A 9,602-nucleotide genomic window follows, 5' to 3' on the forward strand; every position below is an offset into this window, starting at 1 on the left:
CTTAGAGCCTCGCTCTATTTATACAATCCCATGGTCCGTGGACCATGGGTAGATCTCTACAGCCGACATTACAATAACAAAACTAAGGGTGGACAACCCTATGACTCTTTTACAAACTACGCGCTCCGCGCCCACAAAATGTGGAGTCTTTACATCAGAATTACAATATTTGATCAAAATCTGGGCTCTAAGCCCCAAAACTTCCCTTGGGGGATCTCGCACCCAACACAAAGTGGAAAAATCTTCATAGAATGAGAGAAATCAGGTCCTGAGTATAGCCCGTTGATTGGACCTCCTTCGAGTGACGACGAGGGAACGATATAGGCCTCACCATAGAGTGTTGTCTAGCTGATAAGACAGAGTTTTCCATGGATACATCATCCATCCACTCCACCTCCACAACATACACCTTCGCCCACACCTCCACCACCACCATCGTCGTTCAACATGTCGAACACAATAAAGCTACCAATTTTCAAAGGTACAGGGTGCGAAGATATAGATCACTTTTGGTTTGTTGTGAATGTTGTGTGGACTGCGCAGCAGATCACTGATGACAACATAAAGAAGGTGCAGTTAGTCACTGCTCTGTAGGATCGCGCTCTGATGTCATATATTAAGTATTGTTTTGATCATCCTATGGAAACACTAGCAGAGACTAAGGCTGCTTTAAACAAAGAATTTAGTAAACCAAAGTCTGACTCATAGTCAGTAGTCAGATTCAAGGAGATCATGATGAAGGTCGATGAAACACCTTGGGAGCTAGATCAAATGTTGAAATGTGTGATCCACAAAGCTAATATGCAGCTCACATATGGTCAGCACCGTGGGTGGTTTATAGCCTCACTTCTGCCCCACCCGAGGATTGCTCTATCACAGTAGAAGATAGGAACTCAAGAAGAATCCCTGGAAATCACGATAAGGTTGCATGTGATGCCTATGCAGGATGTGACCTTGGGGGTACATCAGATTCACTCCTAGTTTCAGAACCTCTACTTGGAATTACAAAGCTTGAAGAAAGAGAAGGAGACTAAACCAAAGGTGTGCGAGGAAGTATGGTGCCTAAAATGTAAGAGCTGGGGCATGATAAAGACCACTATCCCGTATTTGTGAACTATATCACAGGAGGGGGACTAATTCCCCTAAGGCCAGAAACTCCAGCAGAGCTGAGCATGGCGGCCACGCTATGGTGTGCTATTTTTCAGGTGGCTGGAAACACACCATGGATAATTGTCATTTGCTTCAAAATTTCATTCAGACACCACAATAGTTGTTCTGCAACTTCTGCAAATCAGTGGGCCATGATGAGTGCCACTGTCGTAGCTATGAATTGATGACGGAAAGAACACCCAACTACTGAATGCAAGCATAAAATTGGCCTGCAGAGCAGGGCGTCTACGGAGGATATCAGGGACGAGGATGAGGCCGAGGAGGAGGAGGGCCTGGTAGAGCCCAGGGTTAGGTTATTTGTTACAATTGTGGAACGCCAGGGCACTACATGCAGGAGTGTCAGAATTAGACATGCTCATCATGTCAATACTGTAGCCAGTTTGACCACACTATAGAATAATGCCCTGTGTTGATATCTAAGATGCAGGAGAAAAAGGAACAACCTCAACAACCTACATAGAACTTACAATGATGAGAGTTGAGCCCCACGAGGAATATCTGAATGTGAATATCGTGCTGAAAAGTAGGATTACAATTGGGGGTGATAAGGGAAAACAACTTGAAGAGGATAGATGGGTCCACAAGGCCCCAGAGAAGGAAGTTAGGTTCGATTTCAAGCATGTGAAGGAAACATTTGTGGAGGCCAAGAAAAGCTTTGCTGAAGCATCCACCTCAGGGAGCCAAAACAGAGTACCAGAAACTAGTGCAACTACAGAGGTTAATCCCTCTGTGCTTACCACATTATTGGAGACCTGCATGAAACTACTACGTGATAGCAAAGCTGTGAAGGGCCTGTAGGAGTTAATAAACAAATGCGCTGGCAAAGAAAATGCTCTTGATGGACATTGTGTAGTAAGAAAAATTGGCAAACATAAGGCAAGAACAGGGCACAAGATGAGGCTCACCACGCAGATAGAAGATTATGAGATGGAATAGGTCATTCTTGATTTGGGGTTTGACGTGAACGTTTTGCCTAAACATACATGGGAAATAATGGCGAGACCATGCTGTAGTGGTCTCTGATCCAACTTAGAATGGAAAACCAACAGAAGATCATCCCTATGGGACGACTACATGGAGTAATGGTGGATATAGAAGGTGCGAGCACACTGGATGATTTTGAAGTAATAGAGATCGTCGATGACAACAATCCATACCCCGCACTTCTTGGAATTGACTGGGCCATTGATATGAATGGAGTCATCAACTTAAAGAAGAGGACAATGTCATTTGAAAGGAAATCACTTCAGGTTGTAGTACTGTTGGACCCTGCAGAAGGGCCACGCTATGCTGAACTAGTTGGCAACTACGAAGAGAGTGATGATGATTTGGATCAGATCTACAAAATAACTGTGCAAGACCAAGACTGGATTAACCCAACGGTGGATGGAAGGATTACATGGGACCGGGAAAGTTCTTGTACCTCAGATTCATATGAAGAGTTGGAGCACTGGAAGAATAGGTTTCATGAAGTATCTATGATGTGCTGCAACATGATGACTAAATTTCTACGTTGTGTGTCATCAAAGGTAAGAAATTTACCCTATTATGATGGTTTAACTGGCATTGATAATTTTTTTATATTCTTTTGAACAAGAAGTCCCTGATGATCATCACTTCCAAGCATTGGATTTGGCACTGCGCGCTATGCCCGCATGATGGCGGGGTATGCACAAGGATATATTTGATGGATGGCAAGATTACAGAAGGATGATGAAGTTGTGATTTGGTCATCCTAAAATTTGACTGACTGCGAAATATGATGGGAGAAATGATTTGCGCAATCATTTAGCGAATTGGACTAAAGCTTATGGAATGGAGTCGCAACTGGAGTGGGTGCACTTATTCTGTCATACTTTGGATACAGTTCCTATGAATTGGTATTTGGAAACAGAGCTCTGCCATGACACTGTGGGGTGGGATATATTAAGGGAAGGATTCTTAATGACCTTCAACTTTGAAGATGGGTTCAATAGCATTGATGAAGTTCTGCAGGAGATTAAGGCAGAGATCTTTAGAATCCCGTAGGAACCTTTGGAGTGGGTTCAACTAGATTGGAGCACCCAGTTGCACCATGCGTTGGAATGCTATAATGTGATCGCTAAGGGGGAGGATGAATATCCTAGAAATATTGATATTCCAGAGGCAGAAGGCCATCGCGAGGTCGAAGGTCTGCAAATAGAAAACCCTGACATCAGCGTGCCGTTGAAAACCAAGCAAGTGAACATTGGTATTGAAGCAGAGCCAAAATTTGCGAGGATTGGGGATTACTAGGATGATTCCACAGTGGATAAAGTTAATGAGTTACTCTGCGAGTATCAGGATAGTTTTCCTACCAAGTTTTCAGACATGAATGGCATAATAGGCAACTTGGCTATGACGAAAATCACTTTGAAACTAGACATGAAGCCTGTGAAGCAGAGGCCGTATCGCCTTAATCTCAAATACAATGAAAAGGTTTGCTTGGAGTTGGATAAGATGCTAGAAGCAGACATCATCGAACCTGTGGAAGAATCTGATTGGGTGAGCCCGATGGTGGCTCAGGAGAAGAAACAGAAGGGAGAAATAAGGATTTTCATAGATTTGAGGCATCTTAATGATGCCTGCATCCATGACCCATTCCTGACACCATTTACAGATGAAGTATTAGACAATGTTGGAGGGAAGGAGGCCTATTCGTTCACTGATGGGTTTTTGGGGTACCATCAAATCAAGATCATGCCAGAGGATAGGAGCAAAACAACCTTCACGATAGAATGGGGTTGTTTCTAGTATATTGTAATGTCATTTGGATTCAATAATTCGCTTGCCATATTCTCTCGTGTAGTTATAGAATCATTTAAGGAGTTCATTCATAAGTTATTAGAGGTTTATTTTGATGACTAGACGATGTTCGGTTTATTGAAGTGCCATGTAGCAAGTCTGCACATGATGCTGGATACGTGCCGCAAATACCAAATTGCAGTGAATCTAAAGAAGTGTTTATTCTATGTCCCTTTTGGGATCTTGCTGGGTCATGTGGTGTGCAAGCAAGGACTGATGGTGGACCCTAGAAAGATCATCATGATAGTGAATTTGGAGGCCCCAAGAAGTGTCAACAGTTGCACGCAATGCTCAGACATAAAGGATATTCACCAGTAGAAAATGATGAAATTAATGACTAGGTGACTAAAAACGTTAGTCACCGCAATTATTTCAAGTAAATTACTACTAAATTTGAGCAATTTTAAGTGTCCAAAGTAAAAATGACTAACTTAAACGACTAATTTAGTCTAGGGATAAAATGTACGACTATCTAATAAGTGACTAAACTAAAAGTGACTAACTTAAATGACTAATTTAGTCTAGGATTAAAATATATGACTAGATAATAAGTGAGAACATTATTTCATGACAAGACTACCCTACAAGCCACCAAATTTATTTCATATCCATGAGGTCAATGACAATTTGTGGTTCAAGATATAGCCAATTTGGAACAAACTTAGCTCTAGAGCCTAGGGTTTTTTTCTGCCTCTAATGTTTATGGACAAAGAGACAATTTTTAAATCATGTGGGAGAAAAACTATCACCTTTACCATGTTGACTCCCTCTACTGAACATCATGGAAAATCTCCATAGATTAGTTATCCTTACTAAAACAAACATTTCATTGGAAATGATCATTAATATTATGACATTACTACTTCACTATACTTTTTGAACACACATAGCTTATTTTGATGTCTACCCTTCTTATTTTATGACAATACTACCCTACAAACCACCAAATTTCTATCATATCCATGAGCTCAACACCAATTTGTGGTTCAAGATATAACTAAGTTGGAACAATCTTAGCTCTAGAATCTATGGTATTTTTCCACCCCTAATGTTTATGGACAAAGAGATCAATTTTCTAAAACATGTGAGAGCCAAAGTATTACCTTTCCCATGTTGACTCCCTCTATTAAACATCATAAAAAATCTCTATAAATTAATTATCTTTATTAAACCAAACATTTAATTGGAAATGATGATTGATCATTACCATGACATTAGTACTTTTCTTCACTTTTTAACCACACAAAACTTGTTTTGATATCACCATAATTCACTTTTGATAAATCAACCAAAACCCCCTCAATTGATATTTAGTGACACAAAAACCTAAAATTTTTCATAAATTAATAATTATTTATAATAAAAAATACCTCCCATTAAACAAAAGAAAAGACTCAACCTTTTATTTAATGGAATTTAATTCCCTTGATAAACAGAAGAGCATTTCATTTAATTTTCATTAAGGTTTCATGGATTTGTTTCTTTCAAATATTAAAATGGTTTATTTCCCTCCATTTGAAAGGTTTGTCCAAATATCAAAATTTTTTATTTCCCTCCATTTGAAAGGTTTGTCCATGAGGAAGAAGGAGAAGGAAGGGCACATTTGGAAGGATCGAGGGTTGATGCCACTTTCGGCTTAGCATGCCCGCCATATTTGAGATCTATTCTCCGGGAGGGGTTCTCCAAGAGGGGATCCCAGTGGGGCTCCCAGCATCCCATAATGACTTCAAGGCACACGCATGCATCCCGTGAAACACACTCCTAACACATAACTTGTGTTCATGTTCCTCTTGCGTTGAAGGGTATATGCGGTGAAGATCTTGCTGGCACAAGCATGCATCCCGTGAAACACATTCCTAACACAGTGCTTGTGTTCATGTTCGTATCATGTTAAAGGGTATATGCGGTAAAGAAGGCCAGCATTGTGAACCCAAAGCCATGCTTTCTTACTCTGCAAGTCTTAGACTAAGGCCAAGCCTTAGCGCCTTCTCTCTCACACGTCTGGTCATGTTATCACATATAATTTTTTGCTAAAAGTTATTTATATGGGAAAATTTTGTTGGTATTTAAGGATGCAGGAGCTCCAGGCATTCCTATGTTTGAAATTTTCTTAACAAAAATCAGAAATACAAGGAGCAGGTGGTCTACTTGCAGCAGAATGGACAATCTACAGATGCTTCCTTTTCAGTATCACTTAAAGCTACTAAAGACTCAGATACTGACACAGAGAAAAATGATGATGCAGATGTGGGAGATGAGGGATTGAGACAAGTTCTTAAATTTCTTAAAGCTGGGATGCCTGGCCTAAAATTCAAGGTGTTGAAAGTTGTGACTCCAGAACAGATAACAAGGATTTAGATATTGTTCCAATAGTTTTAGTTAGTGAACATCTGCAACAAATACAAAGGAGCAAGTTGCTTCATCGATTTGGGTACATGGTTGCAGTGAATGAGAAGACTTTTGAAGTGATTTCTTATAGTGAAAATCCCCCATATATGTTTCAAGTGTCAACTCATGCAGTTCCCAGCATGGAGGACCAACAAATTCTTTGTATTGGCAGTGATGCAAGGACCTTGTTCACTCCTTCAAGCACCATGGCATTGTAGAAGGCTACCAAGTTTGAAGAACTCAATCTTCTGAATCCTGTTTTGGTCGATTCCAAGAGTTCTGGTAAGCCCTTCTATGCTATAATCCATAGAATTGATGTCGCGTTGGTGATATATTTTGAGCCTATTGGGACTTCAGATGTTTACATCTCTGCAATGAGAGAATTACAATCCTATAAGCTTGTTGCAAAAGGCAATATCACGGTTGCAAATTGATCCCTAGTGGAAATATTGGGCTATTGTGTGACATGATTGTACAAGAGGTGTGTGACCTTATAGGCTATGACCATGTTATGGCTTATAAATTTCATGATGATGATCATGGTGAGGTGATATTCGAGATTAGAAGATATGATTTAGAACCTTATTTGGGTCTTCACTACCTTGCAATTGATTTCCTTCAAGTTTCAATATTTTTTTCTATGAGGAACCGAGTAAGAATGATTTGTGATTGCTATGCAGAACCTGTAACAGTGATTCAGGACAAGAGTTTTCCTAGAGACCTAAGTTTCCATCGATCTACATTGATAGCACCTCATGGTTTCCATGCTTAATACATGGCCAACATGGGTTCTATAGCATCTCTATTAATGGATGTAGTAATCAATGAGAAGGAATTGGACAGAGGTAGCGAGGGGATGATGCAGAAGAAAGGAAGAAGGATTTGTGGATTGGTGGTTTGTCATCACGCTAGTCGACGCTATGTTTTGTTTCCTTTGAGGTATGCCTATGAGCTCTTAATGCAATTTTTTGGAATTCAACTAAACAAGGAAGTTGAATTGGTTGCTCAGATGAGAGAAAAGTGAATTCTATGCACTCAAGCATTGCTCTGTGACACGCTGCTTTGTGACACACCCTTGGGAATTGTCATTCAAAATCCCAACATCATGGATCTTGTCAGATGAGATGGTGCTGCCCTTTAATATGAAGAAAAATTTTGGCTTTTGGGGGTAACTCCTACTCAGGCTCAAATCCAAGATATTGTTGTATGGTTGTCTGAGCATCACATGGATTCCACAGGTTTGAGCATAGATAGTATTGTTTATGCAGGCTATCTTTGAGAGGGATCATTAGGGAATGCAATTTGTGGAATTGCCACGGAGACAATTAATTCTAAATCCTTTTGTTTTGGTTCATATCCCATTCTGCAAAAGAAATAAAATGGGGAGGTGCCAAACATGACTTGTCGAACAAAGACGATGGCAAGAAAATGCATCCACGACCTTCGTTTAATGCATCCCTTGAAATGGAAAAAATGAGGAGTTTGCCTTGGGAGGATGTTGAGATGGATGCCATCCATTCATTGCAATTAATACTACGAGGTTCCTGCAAAGAAATGTATGATAGTAGCATAAATATCTCGATAAATAGGCAACTCACTGATTTGAAACTTTAGGAAATGGATGAATTGAATGCAATAACAAATGAGATGGTGAGACTGATTGAAACAACAAAGACTCCAATACTGGCAGTCGATACTTATGGAGTAGTAAATGGATGGAATAGAAAATATGTCGAACTTACAGGGTTGTCAGTGGAAGAGGTCTTGGGGGAGCCTCTAATCAATCTCGTTGGGGAAACCCCAGCTGAGAACGATGCTACATTTGGCTTTACAAGGAGTTGAAAAGAAAAATGTTCAAATTGAGCTGAAAAGACATGGATCAGTGGAGGAAAATTTTCCAATAGTTTTACTTGTTAATGCTTTCTCGAGCAGGGACCTGAAGGAGAATGTTGTGGGAGTGTGCTTTGTTTCCCAAGATGTGATCAGGCAGAAGATCGTTATGGAAAAGTTCACTCACATTCAAGGTGACTACATGGAAATAGTTCAGAATCCAAGTCCCCTAATTCCTCCCATATTTGGAACAGATGAATGTGGATGGTGTTCTGAGTGGACTTCGCCCTAGAGATAAAGAGGCTCTAATTCTTACTGTTAAAGCTGCCAAATTTTTGGATTGCATTTTTTATGAGCAGAGTTTCAAGGCATAAAATCCACAACTCCAAATTTGAAGGCCATAAATATATCATTAAAAATGATAGCTGGTTAAATAGGTGGAATAATTTCCCTCATTAAAGGAACCCCTGGTAGCAAACAAAGGAGCACCATTAAGCTATAGAAAATATCATTTATCAGAGGAAGAATTGTGTAAGCATTGTGTTGACCTGCTCAGAGATGATCCTTTTCTCTGTAGAGAAGGATGATAAATTCACATATGAAGAGTCTAATGGACTAAACTAGAATTCGTAGTCAAAGGTGCAGTGAAAGATTCTTTCCTTTTTCCATGTCAAAGGAGGCTCAATTATTCTTTCACGTTGATAAGGTTATCCTCATAGCAAGCCAATTTGTTGACTGAGAACCCATGAAAAAACAGAGGTCAGTGACAAAAATTGATTATCAAACATCACTGACATAAATAAAAGTATCAGAGAAATAAGAACAGAAGGGATCAAGAAATAGGGGATGGCTAGAAGAAAGCAACCAACAAAACCAATCTTCCTCTATGTATTCCTCAACAACCTTTTCTTATGAATAGAGTTCATGTAGATCAACCAATTGTACTAGTTCTTTCACCATTCCCTAATCTTCATTCACTAAGCAATTATACATAATGGTAGCTTGTATTTTCATAGATGCATGACGAAGCGAAAGACCAAGAACATTTCACAAATGCTGCTCAAAACATCATTATCCTGCACATTTGGTGACTGTGGGGAAGATCTGATGTTTCCTACAGCACAACCATCGAAATCCATTCTATGAATCTATAATGAGAGATGTGAGATATTTCATTCAATTCAAAAACTAAAACCTAATCCAGTCAAGTTAGTATGGGAAGGAGCGTTTTCTTTGAAATCGATTGCAGCTTCATCAAACCTTAGACTTGCAAGGGACAATTCTTCTTTAACAACTGAGAGTGGATCAATGCTTGGAGAGGTTTGTCCTATTTTGACAACCATAGTTCCAGTTCTATAAAAAATGTGAAATTTCAGGTGTTTACCCATTAT

At 39.7% G+C, this 9,602-nt stretch overlaps 1 pseudogene; it reads left to right on the plus strand.

Moving 5' to 3' along the window:
* Window positions 1-3,546: 3,546 nt before the first annotated feature.
* On the plus strand, window positions 3,547-8,503 carry LOC149237430 (phytochrome pseudogene; annotated as a pseudogene).
* Window positions 8,504-9,602: the final 1,099 nt, after the last annotated feature.

The sequence above is a fragment of the Pinus tabuliformis genome, chromosome 8 (assembly GCF_031772625.1).
Source record: "Pinus tabuliformis cultivar Carrire ecotype Pingquan chromosome 8, CPIR1, whole genome shotgun sequence".
In the NCBI taxonomy this organism is placed as follows: domain Eukaryota; kingdom Viridiplantae; phylum Streptophyta; class Pinopsida; order Pinales; family Pinaceae; genus Pinus; species Pinus tabuliformis.